Raw genomic sequence first — 19,775 nt, 5'->3', positions numbered from 1 at the left:
CAACTGAGAAAACCCCACAGCTTGAATGGCACAGTGTGCACTGTGATTACCTCCAAATTCACAGGTGCAGGGAAAACCCCAATGAACTCCAGCAATCGCCTAAGTGCCCCCCACAGTGAACCCTTGCTAGACCTGAGTTCAAAATCCCGAGCCCACAGCTATCATTCAATCTCACTCCACTGAAGGGGATGCATTTTACCTACCTGAATTCCAAATTAATGGGTCTACATGGAGTAGAAGAAGGAAAATATTCTTGATTCTCAATGTACTGCATCATTTCAAATAATGTGTTTGAGTATATTTTCCATTACTGTCCTTTAATCGAAACAGTAGAAATGAACACTAATGTCTTCTCCACTTCAAATGTGTGGGGCAAAAGTGGGATCCTAGTCCATACACGTTTCTAGAGCTAACTCCAGTGACTGATCCTGTCCCAGTCCAAGGAGACTGCTGACCTGTTTCCTGCTAATTCTTCTCTTTTCCCCTCACACTCTTTCCCCTCTTTCCAGTTAAAAAGAGACCATTGTCACCAGATTTTGTTTTCAAGAGATTTTGAAACTCGTTTTCTCTCCTCAAACTTGTATGATGGTTTTAATCCCCTTTGATCTCAAACCTTACATTAACTGGGAAGCCCTAGAAGCACCCATGCTGCTTTGGCAGCCCAGGTGGCCCCCAGCGGCTCTAGAGGAGGCTTCAGTCTTCCCAGTGCCATTCTTCAAACAGGCTGCTGCTCTGTGTTCAATGGACAAGAAATTCCAACAGGGTGCCTTGTAAGGAAACACTAAACACTTAGCTTGCATATAAGGGAGTTAGCATCTAGTGCTCTCCAATAGCAGTACCCTCAAGACACTATCCAATAGCTCACGTTATTGGGAACTAACGGGAAACTTTGGGGAAGTAACATGGCGAGCTGTTCTTGTTTTTCAGCTGAAGTGTAACGGTCCCCTCTTCAGGTGTGAGTGACGTCCTGCCTCATTTGCAGGCATAGCAGAGTTCTTAAGTGTTTTGTTCATGCACACACGTACAGATTCAAGTTGATCTGAGAGGGCACTAATGGGCCAAGTTCGTCAGGAGGGAGAATGAGGACCCTTCAAATAAATGAGTCCTGGTCCGCTGCCAGTGTTTGTGAAGCCGCCTGACAGCTGCGAAGGGAAATAGATAATTTGAAAATGCCTTTAACCGCCGAAGGCCCTCTACTCTGTGAAATGCTTTCTTTTAAGATGACAGACAGATGAGTGTGATACAAACGAATTCAATGTAGTTCAGGATAAAAACAAAATATATGGCCGGCGCCGTGGCTTAACAGGCTAATCCTCCGCCTTGTGGCGCCGGCACACCGGGTTCTAGTCCTGGTTGGGGCGCCGGATTCTATCCTGCTTGCCCCTCTTCCAGGCCAGCTCTCTGCTATGGCCCGGGAAGGCAGTGGAGGATGGCCCAAGTGCTTGGGCCCTGCACCCGCATGGGAGACCAGGAGAAGCACCTGGCTCCTGGCTTTGGATCAGCGAGATGCACTGGCTGCAGTGGCCATTGGAGGGTGAACCAACAGCAAAAAGGAAGACCTTTCTCTCTGTCTCTCTCTCTCTCTCACTATCCACTCTGCCTGTCAATATATATATATTCTGTTCATTGCCTTACCTCGGAAGTTCAGAGGCCTAAGGTAAGAATCAATCTCTTTAGGGATGAAAACAGATCTTTCACTTGTGTGCAGGTTAGGAGAAGAGAACTCAGCCTTTACATTCACTGAGTGGGACTTGAATTCTAACTCTGCTGAAGCAGCTTGCCTAAGAAGCTGAGAGAGACCGAGTGCTCTGAGCCCTAGTTCTTGCTGAGGGTAACATCAGCGACTGCACAGAGTGATTGCTATCTTAAATTAGAGTGTTATAATTTATAATATTTATAATATTTATAATATATTTATAATATTTATAATATTTATAATATAATTTAGTTATAATTTCCCACCTTGTACTGTTGCCCTGCCCAGAAACCTTTACCCAGTAGGATGAAGCATAAAATTCTCTTTCAGAGGAGCCAATGTACTTCCCTAAAAACATTTGAACAAATGTTTTGGCCCAAGCCACTCACAGCAGATTATGTTGTGTCCCTTCAGTTGAATTTGGCTGCAATGGCCAGAGCTGTGCCAATCTAAATCCAGGAGCCAGGAGCTTCTTCTGAGTCTCCCAGAGGGTGCAGGGGCCCAAGGACTTGGGCATTTTCCACTGCTTCCCCAGGCCACAGCAGAGAGCTGGATCAGAAGTGGAGCAGCCAGGTCTCGAACCAGTGGCCATATGAGAGGCTGGTGCTTCACACCAGGGTGTTAACCTGCTGCATCACAGTGGCGACCCTCTTTAGTTGAATTTCAAACAAAAGCACAGGCACCAGTGTTTGACACAGAGGTTACGGTGCCAGTTGGGACTCCTATGTCCCATAATGGGGTGCTGGATTTGAGCCTGGCTCCACTGCTGATTCCAGCTTCCTGCTGATCCAGGCTCTGGGAGGCAGCAAGGTCTCTAATAGTTGGGTTCTTGGCACCTGCACAGGAGACCTGGATTGAGTTCCCTGCTGCTGGGCATTTAGGAAGTAAACTGTCTTCTGTCTGTCTCTCCCTGCCACTCAAATAAATTAGTGTTGAGTATAAAAGGAAGCTGATGAAAGAGAAGAGAAATGCACATTTTCTTCTGCCCAGGAATCCTTACTAGCCCAGCCGGTTTGGAGCAAGCTTCAGGCCAAAGATTTGTCTTCCTTTGCAGACTATCCCAGCATTCTAGGTGCACGAATGCACAGGATGAGAGTGTGACTGATCTGCAATTTGAATGCCTTTGTTTATATTTGAGCCATTTTCAGGCTTGTGATCTTGGTCAAGTTCTTCAAACTTTCTTTGCTATGTATCCTTATCTGTAATATGGGCATGACCCTTATACATTAAAAAGATGAAATAAAAGTGGTTATTGTCTGCAATAACCACTCAGTCAGTATTAGCTGCTTTTATCCATATGTGCTTAGTTTAATGGTCTCTTCAGGCCAGAGCACAATTTTCAAAATATGACTCACCAGAAACTGAATGTCGCTTTCTACCATTCCTGTCTCTACCCGACACTATCTCAGTGCTACTAGGTAAAGAAGTAAAGGTTTGAGGAGCTACTTCTAAAAGATTGTTGACACTTGCACCACAATGGTTTTCCTCTCCACATTCCTAGAAAGGAAAAACAAATGAAAAAATGCTAATTCTCAAGATCTTTTTGCCATGGGGCCAGCACTGTGGCATACTGGGTAAAACCATTGCCTACAGTGCCAGCATCCCATATGGGAGCCAGTTCGAGTCCCAGCTGCTCCACCTCCAATCCAGCTTTCTGCTATGGCCTGGGAAAGCAGTACAAGATGGCCCAAGTCCTTGGGCCCCTGTACCCACGTGGGAGACCCGGAATAAACTCCTGGCTCCTAGCTTCAGATAGGCGCAGCTCCAGCCATTGCGGCCAATTGGGGAGTGAAGCAGCGGATGGAAGACCCCTCCCCCTACTCTGCCTGTCCTCTCTCTGTGTAACTCTTTCAAATAAATATAAAAAATAAGATATTCTTTTCACAAAGAATACTGTGTGTGGTTCGAAATTAGAATTAGTAAAAGTTTCATTTACACTAATATATTATTTCCAAGGTGTTATATGGACATTTGGGTGACTGTATACATGGACAAAGTTAATTGTTAGAGGGAATTTCTTTTTTTTACAGATTTATTTATTTATTTATTTATGAGGTACAGCTACATACAGAGAGAGGGAGAGACAGATTTTCCGTCCACTGAATCAGTCCCTGAATGGCCATAATGGCTGCAACTGGGCCAATCTGAAGCCAGGAGGTTCTTTCAGGTCTCCCAAGCAGGTACAGGGGCTCAAGTATTTAGATCATCTTCTACTGCTTTCCCAGGCCACAGCAGAGGGCCGGATCAGGAGTGGAGCAGCTGGGACTCGAACCGGCGCCTGTATGGGATGCCAGCGCTGCAGGCAAAGGCTTTACCCACTACACCACAGCGCCAGCCCTGAAGTGGGAATTTCTGACATGGATGTTAAGTCAGGCTCCATGTAATGCTCAGATAACACTCCCCTGAAGATGACAGGCAATGTCATCAGCATTCAAAAGCACTCTGAAGACACATTTGCTGGCCATATTTAAATACATGTCTTTTCTCGAAACCTCCTTGAAAGGAAGGTAATGATCAGGGTAAAGTTAAAACTGGCTCATTACCACTGGCTGTGAGTTGGTCTTTAGGCTGTATATTTGTATACTTAACCTTGTCATTCAGAATTTTTAGTGGACCAGCACTCTGGTGCAGTGGGTTAAGCTGCCTCCAGAAGTGCCAGCATCCTACATGGGCGCTGGTTTGAGTCCCGGTGGCTCCACATCCATTCCAGATCTCTATTAATGCATCTGGAAAAGCAGCAGAAGATGACCTAAGTGTTTGGGCCCTTGCCACCCGTGTGGAAGACCCAGAGGAAGCTTCTGGCTTTGGTCTGGCCTCGCCCTGGTCATTACAGCCATTTGGGGAATGAACCGTAGATGAAAGATATCTGTCTCTCCTCCTCTTTCTGTAAGTTCCCACTAATGGGCCTAGGGATCACAGTGGAAGATAGCCAGGAGTACATGGGCCCCTTACTACCTATGAGAAGGCAGATGTAGGTTTGGGCTCCTGGCTTCAACCAGCCCTGGTCGTTGTAGCCATTTGAGGAGTGAACCAGCAGATGAAAGACTCTCTTTCTCTCTCTCTTTCTCTCTCTCTTTCTTTCTCTCTCTCCTCCCACCCCATCTCACCATAGCTCTTCCTTTCAAATAAATAAATCTTTTTTTTCAAAAAAGAGTTCATGGTTTATTGGAAGAAAATGACTTCCAGAACTACATGATAATTAAAATGATTTCTAAAATTCAAGGCTTAAACTGTCAATATCACATGGTTAATTATGATGCAGGAATCCTTTATAACATAGTTTGAATTACATTTCCTTGCACTACAGGAAAGGCCAACTATCATCACACCTCTCTTATACATAAGTAATGCTCCAGAACAAAGGTATGAAGTAATTTGAGAAAAGCTTACCCTGGGAACCTGTCTCTTAGTCATGGGTCTTTCACTAGGAAGTTATATAGTTGACTAGTTATATAACTATATAACTAGTTATATAGTTAACTAGTTATAGAACTATATTTCTAGTTATATAGTTGACTAGTTATATAACATCACTGGGCTTTAGGCCACCTCTCAGAAAGTGAGAAGTCCAGCTATATTATCTCTAAGGGCTCACTGCAGTTGGAGAATTCTATGTACCTGTGATTTGATTTGACACCCAGGCATTTTATATGCAGATTATTCTAACCTTGTGGAAATGGCACAACAAACATGTAATAATACCTTGGGACAAAAAGCAAAGAGGAAATACCCCTAAATGACTAAAGGTAGCTAGGGAATCATGATGGCTCATGCTGAAAGCATGACATTGAGTTTCCAGTGTGTGCACGGTTTACCAGGAGATAAAGATTTTATTCTCTCTCTTCTCTCAGCCCCAGCATACAAAGAGGATCAGTTTCTGTTGTGTTCTCTGTGTTATTATCTTTCAAAGAACATGCTTTGGATAAAAATAGCATTAACTTTCCCCAAAAGAACATTAAAATAGGCTCCAAGGCACAAGGGAATCTAGGCAGAGTCCTCATCATTCTAATAGCTGCAATACAGGAATGGCAAATATGTTCTCTAAATGGAATAGCACAAAATTTTAATCAGGCAATCTGCATAATGTGGCAAAGCATGAAGTCATTTCTTTTGGCTCCCTCTGACCTGGGAGGAAAGGGCTTTGTAACCTACCTAGAACCAATTTGGTAATGGTTTATAATCGGAGGTTTAACCCATGCTTCCTACAGTCTGAGGTAACCTACGGAACTCATGACAGCTCTGCAATACAAAGAAGTTCTATTAAGAAGAGAGAATGTAAGAGTGAGCATGAGCATGCCTGCCAGCCCTGGACTGAGAATGCTAGTGTCCTCTCCCGTCAGGTTAACAGTGCCAGACTGCTGGAGTAAGCTTCACCTGGTTACCATCAGTTCTTAACCAGAATCATCAAAGTAGATCAAAGGTCCATAATAAGATATTAGCAACATCAGTAAACAAATCAGTAGACTCCATAAATGCATAAACACTGGGTTCCCTCTCCATCATTTCTCCATACTCTCTTATTTGCCAGATACCTTCCCAGCCCTATTGGATGCTGGCTTGGGTTCTGGGTTTAGGAAACACTCTGTTCTCTAGCAGTTGAATATAGTAACAAAGGTGGGGCAAGGCATAACGTTGCCATTAAACCAGCTGAAAATTCAAGAAGAAAAAGGGGGTGATATTATTGAACATTAAACAATGGGGTGTTTAGATCATTGAACTAACTCTACAATAATACAAATAGAAAATAAAAGCAGTGTAACACCACATTTAATGTAAGAAAATATGCACCACAAAAGGCAAATATTTAGAACATAGGTTAATAGCAGCCTTTCTGGCAGTAGGAATGGAGAGTATTTGTAAATGACATATGTGCTCTTACTGGGGTAAGAGAAATGTTCCAAAAATTGTTATGTCGATTGTATAATTCTAAAATTCACTGAACTGTACACAAAAGAAAAATCTGAGAAGTAAATTGTACTTCAACAAAACAGAGAATTTTAAAAAGTAAAACCTTAGAAAATGTGTATGTATAATTTCTAGTTCTTTATTCATTATAATATTTATTTTATATGCAAGTAAATTTTAGAAATGGTTCTTTCCAAATATATCTTTCACCTGCATTAAAATTTTTCCAATTACCTAGAAATTATGTTTTCATTCTAATATCTGTGAAATACTGGCACATTTCTAAATGTTATTCATTTAAATGATTTCTCTATTTGCTATTTATTAAAACTCCTTAATGTAAAAAGTCTCACTTTCCAAAAGCTAACAGAATCATGGCATAACTTAAATATACTTTTCACAAAATTCTCTAAAAATTCTCTAGAACAGTGATTTTTAATACTTTAATGATAAACAAATTTCAATCATAAGAAAGGCCCTATAACTTTCTAGAGCTCATATACACTTTCAGAGCAGGGAAAACATATCAACCTTACTAGACATTCTAAGATAGTATTAGATAGTATATACGAAAATATTTTGAAAATTAAAAGATGCTCTATAAGAATTAGCATTACTACAGTGGAATTCAAAATATGTGGAAATCTTAAGATGAATATGAGCCAATGATATTTACTATGATAATTTATCATCAAACCCGGTTTTAAATTAGTTGTCCCAACTGAGTGAAAAAGAAGAACTGGGAAAATGTCTGTGTCTGAATATCCAATATTTTATTGTATTCATGACAGAAAGTCAAATGTTATATCTAGATGTACAGAAAGCTTCTACTCTACAAATTAGTCTTGGGTTGTAGCCTCCAAGATTTCTTAACAACAACAAAACATCTTACTTTACCACTTGGCATAGGTCACAATTACTTCTCTAATTTCATCTAAAAAATAGAAATGTTTCAAGTACTTAAGAAGCTATACCCAATTGAAATGCTACAATTCTTATATCAGAATTATTTCTTTTCAGTATATTAGTACTGCACTATGAATTTTAGGCAAACATTAAACAAAATCTTAGCAGGCACATGCCTACTTCAATCTGATTTTTTTATGGACCTGTGCTGCAGTGCACCCTTTTAAGCCACTGCTAGCATCCCATATGGGTGCTGGTTTGATTCCCAGCTGCTCCACTTCCTATCTCGCTCCCTGCTAATGCACCTGGGAAAGCAGCAGAAGTGGTCCTTGCACCACAGGGGAGACCTAGATGGATTTCCAGCCTCTTGGCTTTAGCCTAGCCCAACCACAGCCACTGCAGACATCTGGGGAGTAAACTAGTAAATACAAGAGATTCTCTCTCTCTGTCTCTCTCTCTCTCCCTCCCACACCCTCCATGTGTATTTTCCCTATCTCTGTTACTCTGCTTCACTACTTATCTATAATTTTATCTCTGACATTTCTCTGCTCTATACAATAACATCATTTATTTTTCCTGAGTCAATGTGTGAAACTTAAGAACGAACTACAGCATCTGGATTGCTCTATAAGATACTTAGAAAGAGCAAAGTGACTTGTCACACCCTGAGTGATTCATATCAAACTGCACAGCGAATGCAAAGGATAGGTTAGGAGTTTCACAGCGCTGTCAGTGTTACAAATCGCTTCAGTCATGGTATCTAGAGGCCCAGTACTGTTGTCCAGGTAAAGGCTTTATGTGCAAAACTTCCTAAACCTCCTACTCATAGATGGATATATATGGGGGAGTGCCACTTTCACAACAGAGGAACAGATGAGAGTAGTTTATCTATGCCTTTTCATTTCATTCCATCTGCCATTTATACAAGTGACAGAGAACCAGCGAAGGGTCTCTTCCCATTCCATCCTTGCTTTCCTCCCCACAGTCAACTCAATCTCTTATCAAGAGAATGCCAATTATCAATTATCTCATTTGGTCTGTTACATTAAAATCATTCCTTAGCTGGTGAAAACAAATATCAAAGAGCATATTTTTAAATAAAAACCAAACAAAAGTTAATTTTCTAGAGGAAAAACTTCCAAGTTGTTCTTTTCAAGGAACATTCACTTGGGACCCAGCATTGTGGCATAGCAGGTAAAGCCTCTCCCTAGGATGCCTGCACCTCTTATGGGTGCAGGTTCAAGTCCCAGCTGCTCTACTTCCAATCCAGCTCCCTGCTAATAACTGGGAGAAGCAGCAGAGGATGGCCCAAGTGCTTGGGTCCCTGCCATCCATGTGGGAGACCTGGAAGAAGCTCCTGCCTCTTGGCTTTGGTCTGGCCCAGCTCCAGCTGCTGCGGCCATCTAGGGGTGTGAATCAGCAGATGGAAGATAGATGTCTTTGTCTCTCTCTCTCTCTCTCTCTCTCTGTCTCTGTCTCTCTCTCTCTCTCTCTCTGATTCTGACTTTCAGATAAATAAATCTTTCAACAAAAAAGAGATATTTACCTTTCAGTTTGGAAAATGTAAGGAACAGAACAGAACACTATTTTTTTTAAAGAAAGCAATGCAATGTCAGTTTTCTTTTTTCTTAAAAAATTTTAGAAGATTTATTTTATTTATTTGGAAGACAGAGTTACAGAGAAAGGTAGAGACAGAGAGAGAGGTCTTCCATCCACTGGTTCACTCCCCCAGATGGCCACAACAGCTGGAGCTGGGCCCATCTGAAGCCAAAATCCAGGAACTTCTTTCAGGTCTCCCATGCAGGTGCAGGGGCCCAAGGAATTGGGCTATTCTTTGCTGCTTTCCCAGGTGCATTAGCAGGGAGCTGGATGGGAAGCTGAGCAGCCAGGACTCGAGCTGGCACCCATACAGGATGCTGGTGCTGCAGGCCAGGGCTTTAACCCACTGAGCTACAGTGCAGGCCCCAATGTTAATTAAAGAAAAATAGCTTCCTATCTAGTCACCATTTTCTTTTTTTTAAAATATATTTATTGGCCAGCGCCACAGATCAATAGGCTAATCCTCCGCCTTGCGGCGCCAGCATAGCCAGTTCTAGTCCTGGTCAGGGCACCGGATTCTGTCCCGGTTGTCCCCTCTTCCAGGCCAGCTCTCTGCTGTGGCCCAGGAGTGCAGTGGAGGATGGCCCAAGTGCTTGGGCCCTGCACCCACATGGGAGACCAGGAGGAAGCACCAGGCTCCTGGCTTCAGATCAGCACGGTGCGCCGGCTGCAGCGGCCATTGGAGGGTGAACCAACAGCAAAAGGAAGACCTTTCTCTCTGACTCTCTCTCTCAGTGTCCACTCTGCCTGTCAAAAAAAAATATATATATATATATATATATTTATATTTATTTGTAAGGCAGAGTTACAGAGAGAATACGGATACACACACTCACACACACACAAACATGAGACAGACAGAGACACAGACAGATCGATCTTTGATCCACTAGTTCGTCAAATGGCCACAAAAGCCAAGTCTTGATCAGGTTGAAGCCAAGAACCTGGAACCTCATCCAGGTCTCCCATATGGTGGTGGGCCATAAGTACTTGGGCCATCATCCACTGCCTTCTCAGGCACATTAGCAGGGAGCTAGATCAGAAGTGAAGCAGCCAGGACTCGACTGGCATGCACATGGGATGCTGGCATTGCAGGCAGCAGCTTAACCTGCTGCACCACAGTGCCAGCCTCCAGGATTTTAATTCCTATGCATAATCTCAGTCATATAAAATACTCTATGCAACAGTTTTGAAACCTTGCTTACAAATTGAGAATATGTCTATCACATAATTGAATTACTCTAATAGTTAAACCACACTTTTTTTTTTTTTTTTTTTGACAGGCAGAGTGGACAGTGAGAGAGAGAGACAGAGAGAAAGGTCTTCCTTTGCCATTGGTTCACCCCTCAATGGCCGCTGCGGCCGGCATGCTGTGGCCGGCGCACCGCGCTGATCCAAAGCTAGGAGCCAGGTGCTTCCTCCTGGTCTCCCATGTGGGTGCAGGGCCCAAGCACTTGGGCCATCCTCCACTGCACTCCCGGGCCATAGCATAGAGCTGGACTGGAAGAGGAGCAACCGAGACAGAACTCGGCATCCCAACCGGAACTAGAACTCTGGGGTGCCGGCGCCGCAGGCAGAGGATTAGCCTATTGAGCCGCGGCACTGGCCTAAACCACACATCTTAAAACCTATGCAGGCAGAGATGTGTATTATATGTTCACTTTTCAAATTCTTTCATTTATTGACTCTGAAGGTATAAAATGAGTTAGAAAATTCAACTCTCTTCTGACATATAATCAGACTAACTCAGGAAAAGTATTGAATTCTAGTCATACTTTTGATACATAAGACATAAAAAAAAACTTTTTTAAAAGTTTCACTTTCTAGAAGAATGGCTTATAATTCGATCTAATATCTCAGAACACCCTAGCCTCAAACTTCAACCTTTCTAATATTGAACAAAAAGATAGTCTTGCAGCCTGCTGGTGTTGTATTTTAAATCTGTCTCAAGTTTTGTTACAAATACAAATGGACTTCAAGTGCAGTTAGGGCAGTTCAATACGAATTTACTGTGTGGGGTTTACACAGCCAACTCTCTCTTAGAAAGGCACACTGAACACTTAAAATTGCCTTGTTTATGTGGATGTGGCATTCAAGGTCATAGAATGGCCAGACAATGGCCCCCATTGCTATAGCTTTTTTTTCTTAACTCCTGTGGGTAGTAACAGTCTCCCCACTCTCACCATGAACTTGCAAGCAGCTGGCTGAAGCTAGGGGTTAAGAACAATGGCATTTGGCTCACACAAGCTTTTGAATTCACAGCTTAGTATTGAAGCCAGTACGTTGTATATGCCAATGGCATTGGGGGTTCTAATACGAAGGACAGATCGTGAATAAAATATACATTAAATGCATGAAATTAATAAGCTGGACTGAAATCTACAGAAATACCAGTTTTATAATTTTTTTGCCAGAAAGAGAAACCATTTCATTTCATTTAAAGGGGTATGACTATTTTTACATTCTTAACATACACAAGTGGACTAGGTTTCCCTATCATTAAGGAGATCCCTCTGTGAAATGTTTACATACAATTTTCACAGATATGGGTGACGTCTTGGTATAAAGTAAACGACCATCATCAGCAGAGAAATGATGGATGTTTATTTCTGGGAGCAGGGCCATCTAAAAATAGACCATCTAGTCACCTTCTGGTAGGGTCTTTAATTTCACGGATGGATGTTCAGAGCTAAGTCTGTGTTGATACACTCTCATTACCTGCCCTAATGTCCCAACACCTTTTTTATTTCCAGTAGAATGCTCTTTAAGAATATAACACAGGTATACTCGACTGACCAGCTATCTAATTATATTTCTCTCCATTCCCTCACACAGCTTAACTTGGTTGTGGTCACTTGCTTTGGTGTCCTGTGACAACACGTGGCCTTTTATGTTGTAACCTTTCCCTGAAGTGGCCTCTCCCTGTCTGTTCACTGAAATCCCAACCTATTCCCAAACCCTTGACTTCGGTTTCCAGTGTCCCTTCCAGGATTTCTCAACTTCCTCCCTCCAGAAACACTGAAGATACTTCTGTATAACGTATAATTTAAAGCAACACTTATGTAGAAGATTCCTGTTCTCAAAGAACAGGAATCACATCTGATATTTTTATAGTCAACAAACTTTTTGGCAATTTTTAACACAGATAAATATTTGCTGAAAGTGGTGTGTCCTTAAATTCAATTCATAAAAAAATAAACTTAGGTCACAGAAAACACAAAAACGAACGTGACCTAAGTATTAACTTTTAGATAAACTTTTATCATCAGTTATCATAAGCCTTGGAAAAACATGCTTGATGCCTTCAATATTTATAGTGCTCGTTCTAGAACCCCATGAAAGTTTGAAGAAGGTGTTAACATTTGCTCATTTATGCTAAGATACTAATTTCAAATACTTTCTATGAAAAAGCTTTTCAGTAACTAGGTTGTATACAAAATTCTTATAACTGTACAAAGCATGTGAGAAAGTGTTCTATCTGTTGTCATTCATGTATTCTACATTGTATTCTATGTATCTGTGTATCAAAACTTATATCCATAGTTATCAGATGAATTAATATATATATCATATTTTATTTACATACATTATAGAGAAGCTTTACCAGCTGCAATTTTGCTGAGAAACTCTCCTGTGGTTGGTTAGCTGTTGCCAGATATTGTTGATACCCATGCTGATGCTCAATTACTGCTTAGTGGATTAGGTTTTTTTTTTTTTCAATTTATCTTATTTATTTGAAGGCAGAGTTAAGGAGAGAGAGAGGGAGATCTTCCATCTGCTGGTTTACCTTCCAAAGGCTACTATGGCTGGGGCTTGGACAGGCCAAAACCATGAGCCAGGAGCTTCTTCCCGGTCTCCCACATGGGTGCAGGGGCTCAATCTCTTGGGCCATCCTCTGCTGCTTTCCCAGCACATAAGCAGGGAGCTGTATCCAAAGTAGAGTAGCTGGGACTCAAATCAGCTTCCATTGGGATGCTGGTATCACAGGCAGCAGCTTAATCTGCAGTGACACAACGCCGGCCCCTGGATTGGATTTTCATTTGCTCTCTGAGTAACTTATTTTTATTAGAAATCAACATTATTCATCACAACTAATAAATTGTGAGTGTTTCTATTCTTTTGAAGGTTCCACATGAGATTTAAACATTTTACAATAAACCAAGGAGAGCACAGCCCGAGCAAGAGCTGTGTTCATGTTTCCGCCGGTGCTGACCGCTGACTCCGGTTACAGAGGCCACAGGGCCTCGGGGCAGCAGGGCTTCCCCGGGCGTCATCTGCCTGAATCACACTGGGCACAAATGGCACTGCTGCCGCCCAGTGATCCCACAGCTATTCTGTTTCACGGCTGTGTGGCTTGGCAGTGGGACGCACTTGAAATGTTTTCATCTTACGTGGGGTTTCCCTTTGGAGTGAAGCAGCTTGCCTTTCCCATAACAACAAAACAAAACTCTGTTGACGCAGCAGTGTTTATCACCTAACTTCTGGCTTCAGCAACCCTCAGTCCCTACTTTTTGGTTTTCATTTGGTTACATAACCCTGTAAGCCTACTTACTTACATCTGAATCACAGTGAGGAAGCAGCTGGCGGAAATGCTGGGAGGGTGGTATGGTTATCATTTTGCACACAGTGGCTCCTTGCTCACATGTAGTTATGTGAGTGTTGCATGGTTCTTGCACCTTGCTGCCACATTGCCCCCTCCTGAGCGATCCCATTGTGGGACTTATGAACTGGCTTGCAGCAAAGAATCAATGAGAGGTAACCTGTGTGCTCCACTTGGCAAGAGCCAGGTCCTCATTACCCAAAATTGAAGTGTCGTGGTTTAAGAAGGCTGTGGAGAAACTGGAGATTCGGCCCCCAAAATGATCTCCCATGGAGAGGGTAAGAGGTGGGGCTTTACAATTGGGAAGAGAAATGGATAAATAAAAGTGGACAACTTCAGGTGCACACAGGTTCAGCACGGGGAAGATTGAAAACTGTTTCCCATCTCCCCTCCTGACAGATCAGAAAGTAAAGAGCTTTAGTGGTTTGGGGGAATTTAATAGAAGCTGTCACTGAAGGTCATTTGAAGACCTCCGGTTCTATCTTATATTGGAGAAATACTTAGACTCTCTGGCCTGCTTGGCAATGGGAGAAAAAGCAGTAAAATCTTTCCATTCTCCTGATTTTCTGTGGGTTTGGCTGAAAGTAATAAATAAAGCCAGTAATCATAAGCATATTACTGATATTATAACAACAATAAAACACTGATTACACTTATTGACCTATGCTGTTTAAGACACCATTTGGGGGCTTTAGTTCATCCCCTGTTGGCAAATTTGGGTTGCATATATACTATTATTATCCTCATTTTAAGATGGGAAAATTAGCCTGAACGTGTAAGTAAATGACTAAGCATACACAGTCGGTGAGAGGTCAATCCAGAAAGTCTATCTGCAGAGCTCTAGCTTTTAGCTACCATATTATTCCAATTTTTCCCCTGCATTTTGTCACTTAAATAGGAACTCCAAAGATTAAAAGAAAAGGGATGCCTCTGAGGGTTTGAAAGAAATAGGAGGTATATAAAAAATAATCATTACATCTATTCTAAATTCATGTCTATTTCAGGTTCTTGAATTCTAGAAAGACATTTTTAAGATTATTTATCTGAAAGGCAGAGTAACAACGAGAGAGAGAGGCAGAGACTTTCTATCTCCCTAAATGGTCCTAGTAGCCAGGTTTAGGCCTGGCAGAAGCTAGGAGACAGAAACTCCATCCTGGTCTCCCACATGGGTGGCAGGGGCCAAAGTACTTGGGACTAGAAAAAAAAAATTTAAAGCAAAGTTGTGTGGCTGGTGTTGTGGCATAGTGGGTAAAGGTGCTGCCTGCAATGCCAGCATCCTATGTGGGCATTCTTGGCTGCTACATTTCAGCTCCAGCTCCCTGATAATAGCCTGAGAAAAGCAGCAGAAGATGGCCCAAGTATCTGGGCCCCTGCCACCCACATTGGAGACCCAGAAAAAGATCCCAGAACCTGGCTTTGGCCTGGCCCAGCCCTGGTTGCTGCGGCCATTTGGGGAGTGAACCAGCTGATGACAGATCTCTGTCTGTCTCTCCTTCTAACTCTTTCAAATAAATCTTTAAAAAATAAAAACTTGAAAAAGTACAGTTGTACATGTGACGATGAAATAACACAACTCTGATTTTGTGGTGGTTATTAGTGGTGATTAGTATCAAAATACTTTTAGAAGCCACAATGACAGAAGACTCATTTGTTAAACGTCAGTGGTCCTGGGGTGGGCATTTGGCATAGAAGTTAACCCACTGCTTAGGAAACCCACATCTCATATTGAAGTGCCTGGGTGCAAATCCCAAGTCCACTCCTGATCGCAGCTTCCTGATGATATGCACTTTGGGAAGTAGCAGGTGATGGCTCACTGCATCACACCGAAACCTGAACTCAGTTCTGGGCTCCTGGCTTCTGCCTGTCCCAGCCCTGGTTATTGGAGGCATTTAGGAAATGAAGCAACAGGTGGGAGATCTCTGCCCCTCTGACTTTCAAATACAATAAAATAAATACTTTATAAAGTTAGCAGTTCTAGACAATAACAAAAACTCTATCAGGATTACTGTGTGGCCAAAGGCCTCTTAGAAACATTGGTCTTGATATTTTCCCTATAAAATGTAGTTCAGAATAGCTGTTTAGGGAGCATTATATACTAGATATGAATGAAATGTGTAGTTTATAAAGCAGGATTCCCATGGAAGTTGGACTATTTTGTTAAGGAAGTCATAAGAACTTATTAATAGACATTTGTTTCTGCAATAGTTTCATTTTCCCATGAGTGTACCACAGTGCTTCAGGTTATATATGTCAATGCCATCACTCTTCCTCTGCCTTTGAAATGCCACCTCCTCCAAGAAGTCTTGCTCTTCCATGCACCAAATCTGGGTCGTTCATAACTTTCTTGTAGTTTTATTTATTAGTTTGCATAACTGGCTCTCCTAGGAGACTGAGTACCTAGAGCCAGGTGCTGAATGCCTTTGAGCTTTGTATCTCCCATCAGAGAATACACAATACAGAGGCATATTACCTGACATAGAAAGAATATAATCCAAGAAAGCAGCAATTATGTCTTCCCTATTTTTGTGTCCTATATTTTATCCAAGTATTGTACCCTGGGTTAGGAGGAATTTGGATTGCTGCACAAACAGATTAAATGTCTAATATTTAAAGCAATCACTACACAGTATTGCCAGATTAAAAACAAATTGATTTTGATTTGTATAAATCTATTCTCAAAGCAGCCTTCTCTTTGACAAGAGTAAAAATGGGATAAATTAGGAATGTGCCCATGAAGCAATGAAACTAATTTTTACTTGTGATTTGTAAAATCAATCTCCTATTTTGTAGTCAAACCATATACATTAAAGTGATTATGTAGCTGTCATACAGAAGAACTTAGAGCTTTAATGAGTAAATCATGTATTAAAAGAGCATTGATAAAAGAAGTAATATAATAAATGGAAGGCATATTTTAAACTAATATCAGTGTACAGATTATAAAGACTACTCTTTCCTGCCAGGTAACAGAACAGAAAACAGCATAGATTACTGTCTAAAGGTAATGATTGTGAACTAGACACATCTGAGTTTACTAATCGAGGTTATTTATTCTAAAACTACAAGAAAGTTTCAAAAAGTTCAGGGCAAATAGAATTAAAAGGTAATGTACAATTACCGTGAAGCTTCTGAAGCCCCTCATATTTGTGAAATAGATTAAGATCAGAATCTCATGCCTATACTCACTTAGATCTTTACTCCTAGAGTCATCAATGAACAAATGTTTAAGGGGCTAGCACTGTGGCACAGTAGGTTACGTTACTGCTTGTGATGCCAGCATCCCATATTCGAATGCTGGTTCAAGTCCTGGCTGCTTTGCTTCTGATCCAGCTCCCTGCTAACCCACCTGGGAACAGTGGAAGATAGCTCGAGTCCTCGGGCTCCTGACAGCCATGTAGGAGGCCTAGATGGAGTTCCAGGCTCCTGACTTCAGCCTGCCCAAGGCCTGGCTGTTGTGGCTGTGTCACTCTGCTTTTCAATTGATCAATCTTTTTAAAAACTTTAAGTTTATTACTGGACAAATCATTATCTCATTCCCAAAAGTTTACAATAGACAATTTAAAAATCCTTCTGCTTGAAAAATATCCTTGAATCTGTATCTATCTAAACTGAAATAAATGATAAATGTAAGACATGCTAAGAAGTCTGTGAAGGGTATATCACTGCACAAAATCTCAGAATATGTATGGCAGTGATGAAAAACTATATTCTTAACATAGAAAAAGCAGGAAATAGGGTTAACAAATCCAAACTTCTCAATTTCATCATATAATGTTGAGGCTTTCATAATCTCATACCTAGGAATTTTTTTTCCAGAAAATGCTATTATAAAATTAAAGTACACTGGTGGTATTATTTTGTAATATCATATATACACGATCAATATATTGCTAATCTAAGGACAGTAGCTAAGTATAAATCTTACATACTTTGTATTTACATGTTCAGCACTATATATACATAGGTGAAATGAGTTTAAATGAAAGTTAAATTGTTTAAAAATAGCACTCTATGATACTATGAAAATCATCTTAAATACATCATTCTCAGAGGCTAGTCAAAGAAAAAGCTTACATAATCACAATACAACTGGGCTCTGTCTACGAACTCCTCCTGACCATGAATGATACGGACACCAGCCTCAGCACACATTATACACTATGACTACCATATGGAATTGCAGTCAAGGTTTTGAGGCCAAATTCCCAATTCTGGCACTATATATACATCAAAAAGACCACTCATACCCAGAATTCATAGGATCGGGCAGTTAGTAAGTGGTAACAACTGGGGACAATGAACTCTAGGGTAGTGCTGCTCTCATAAATGGCTGATCCATACTGAAAACAATATAATCTACAATTGTGCTTCTTCCACATTGTTTTGGGACAGGCAAGATAACAAAAGTATTTGTGATTTCAGAGATTAAGCAGATGAGTCTCTTCCTCCTATGTACTCATTTTACATAATGATTCATTTATGGATTTCTCAACATTATCAAAAGTTTTTATAAATTGGGCTATATTTACAACCTGAACTTATTCTGAGGGTTACAGTTCTCAATATTCTATAAACAGTTGTGTCAAAGAATCAAAATACAATACCCTTGAGATGAGAACCAGGACAAATAGTCTTGGGTTGGAGATAATCCATAAATATGTATGTACTCAAACATAGAGATGCCTAGACAAACACACAGTTTGTACATACCAACACGCACACAGATGCTCCCATTTTGTCTTTTTCAATTGAATTACTTTTTTTTGACAGGCAGAGTTAGACAGTGAGAGAGAGAGAGAGAAAGGTCTTCCTTCCATTGGTTCACCCCCCAAATGGCTGCCACGGCTGGCACACTGCACCAATCCAAAGCCAGGAGCAAGGTGCTTTTCCTGGTCTCCCATGTGGGTGCAGGGCCCAAGCACTTGGGCCATCCTCCACTGCCCTCCTGGGCCACAGCAGAGAGCTGGCCTGGAAGAGGAGCAACCAGGACAGAATCCGGCACCCCGACCGGGACTAGAACCCGGGGTGCCAGCGCCGCAGGTGGAGGATTAGCCAAGTGAACCGCGGTGCTGGCCTGAATTACTTTTTATATGCCCATATTAAACCTTTCCTAATTTTGTGATTAGCTGTCTATACCTCGTCACACATTTTTCAATGAATTTTCTGCAAGTTTTTTTATTATCAGCTTGGAATTTAGTTGTTCAGCTTTAAGTGGTTTCAAAGCTATTTTCAAAAGTGTTATAAGGTATTTTCAATATAATTCCTGCATTTCTTACTATATCTCACCTGTAAACTGAAGATTCCCAAAGCTGTAATGTTGATTTGTTAAATACAACAAAAAAATGAACCCTTCAGGGCAAACAGCTCCATCCTTTGTCCTGTCAACAGGTCCAACACCTCTACAGCAAAGCTGTTCATGTATAATGCTGTAGATCTTCATTAGCTAAACAAACAAGTACAACTCACCACAAAACCTAAGCGCTTGAAAACTAAATCTAAGGCTACATTACTTGCTCAGAAAATCAAGAGGTTTTTTTTTTTTTTTTTTTCCTCTAAATCCTTGATTTTTCCTCCTGCAGCTGAAAACACTCAGATCCTCAGAGGCACACTATGGATTTTCAAGTCAGAAACAGTAGTTAGCATTGCAGGATCTCCCACTAGCATTAAGGGAAGTAAAATGCAAACTCAATGAAATATATTATAGCTGTGGAAACTTGTCTAATTTCTGCCTATCACATTCAGAAATCCCAGCTGCAGAACTAAGGAACACATGTCAAAAATAGCTCTGGGTCATTCTACCTTTATGGAAGGGGATTTCTCCTGAGCGCTGATGGCAACAGTAACTGTTTACTGCACTGTACATAGTCTCAGGGAGTTCCTAACATACTGTACTAGTGTCTGATACCAGAGGCCGCCATGCTCAGTAGAACGGTGGCAATTCAAGTGCATTCCCAAATAGGGTTTTTATCTATACCATCTTGGAATGCAGCCACCAGAATCCACATTTGTCTAATTTTTGTTACAGTATGTATTTTATATTTCAAACAGATGCAAAAGAGAGTATGCTTT

General features: G+C 41.3%; 1 protein-coding gene across 2 annotated transcripts in view; it reads right to left on the bottom strand.

Moving 5' to 3' along the window:
- Positions 1 to 19,775, bottom strand: part of PRKG1 (protein kinase cGMP-dependent 1) — a 1,351,832-nt gene that overhangs the window by 25,327 nt on the left and 1,306,730 nt on the right. The window lies entirely within an intron of this gene.

The sequence above is a fragment of the Lepus europaeus genome, chromosome 17 (assembly GCF_033115175.1).
Source record: "Lepus europaeus isolate LE1 chromosome 17, mLepTim1.pri, whole genome shotgun sequence".
Lineage (NCBI taxonomy): Eukaryota > Metazoa > Chordata > Mammalia > Lagomorpha > Leporidae > Lepus > Lepus europaeus.
Note: the sequence above shows the minus strand (reverse complement) of the source record. Positions and strands in the feature narration are given on the sequence as shown.